The sequence below is a fragment of the Tupaia chinensis genome, unplaced genomic scaffold (genome assembly GCF_000334495.1).
Source record: "Tupaia chinensis unplaced genomic scaffold, TupChi_1.0 Scaffold144346_1, whole genome shotgun sequence".
NCBI classification, from domain to species: Eukaryota; Metazoa; Chordata; class Mammalia; order Scandentia; family Tupaiidae; genus Tupaia; species Tupaia belangeri.
This window is the reverse complement of record NW_006204205.1, coordinates 3,470,644-3,472,065: the sequence shown is the minus strand read 5'-3', so window position 1 is coordinate 3,472,065 and position 1,422 is coordinate 3,470,644. Positions and strand designations below refer to the sequence as shown.

Genomic DNA, 1,422 nt, shown 5'->3' with positions numbered 1-1,422 from the left:
GGCGTGACCATCCCCCCTGGGGGGTGATTTCTCGCTTTCTGTCTCTACGTCTCTCTCTGTCTGTCTGGCGAGCGCACGCGCCCTATAGTGAAAAGAAAAACCTCTCAAAAAAAAAACAAAAACAAAAATAAAATATAGTATAAGAGGAATTCTTGGGACCAGCAGGTGGCATAATGGCTGTCACTGGACTCCCATGTAGTTGACTGAGTCCTGGACCTGGTGGCTTAAACTCACGCCAGGCGTGTATGCGTGCGTGCCCCAAGATCCCAAGAATAGAAAAGAGAAGGGATCACGGCATGGCTATCTCCCCTAGGGGGTGATTTCTTGTTTATTTTGTCTCTGTCTTTCTAGCGAGCACATGCACTCTATAGCAAAAACCTCTCTCAAAAAAAAAAAAGAGGAATTATTTTTTAAAAAACAAAACACAAAAAGCACTAATAATAGTGATAAATTAGACTGCATTAACAATTTTGGGAGCCAGTCAGTAGCATGGTGGTTGAGGCAGTTGGATCCCCCGTGACCAACTGTGTGGTTTGAATCCCAGACCCAGTGGCTTGAAAAACACACCAGGTGTATGTGTGTGCATGCTTGAATCCCAAGAGGAGAATGGAATATTGTAATGTGGACATCTCCTGTGCATTCGTAAGTCCAATTTGTAAGTGCTGTCTCACTTTTCCTTTCTATATTCCTCTCTCTCTGATGAAAGTGCGTACTCTCTAGCAAATAAAAAAAATATTGGGGGATAGGGCTGGCCCCACAGCGTGGTGGTCAAGACAACCAGATCCCCCATGGCCAACTGTGCAGTTTGAATCTCAGCCTCAGTGGCTTGAAAAACACATTGGGCATGTGTGTGTAAATGTCCAACATCTTACTGGGGTGGAAAAATGAAGGAAAAGCGATTGAGGCGTGACCATGCTTTGTTGCAGAAGTGCTTTCTCCCTCTCCTACTCTTTCTCTCTCTGGCAAGTGCACGTGCCCTCTGGCAAATTAAAAAAATAAATGAGAATTTTTATTCTTCAAAATATACTATGAAGAGGCCCAGCCTCAGTGGCAATGGTAGTAGAGGTGCTGGTGTGCAAAGATGGAGGTCATCTGAGAAGGCTCTGAGTATGGTTCTCGAGTCTCTGTTGGTGCACCTGTGACCTTAGCTGGCTGCTGAGGGGAGGATCATGGTATGAAGACCCTGTTCAGTGTGCCTGCCTGCCTATCTCATGGAGAATATAAACAAACTTAAAAAAAAAAAAGGGCCAGCAGGTAGCACGCTGGTTAAGGCACTGGACTCCCACATGGCTGACCACAGTTTGGGTCCCATACCTGGCAACTTGCTTTCTCACTTTCCCTCTTTCTCTCTCTGTGTACATGCCCTACAGCAAATTAAACAAAATAATAATAAATGAATGTAAATCATTCTTTTTTTAAATT

General features: G+C 44.4%; 1 protein-coding gene across 1 annotated transcript in view; it reads right to left on the bottom strand.

Annotated features, from left to right (window-relative positions):
- Positions 1–1,422, bottom strand: part of ZCCHC10 (zinc finger CCHC-type containing 10) — a 22,804-nt gene that overhangs the window by 5,748 nt on the left and 15,634 nt on the right. The gene's annotated exons all lie outside the window — the stretch shown is intronic.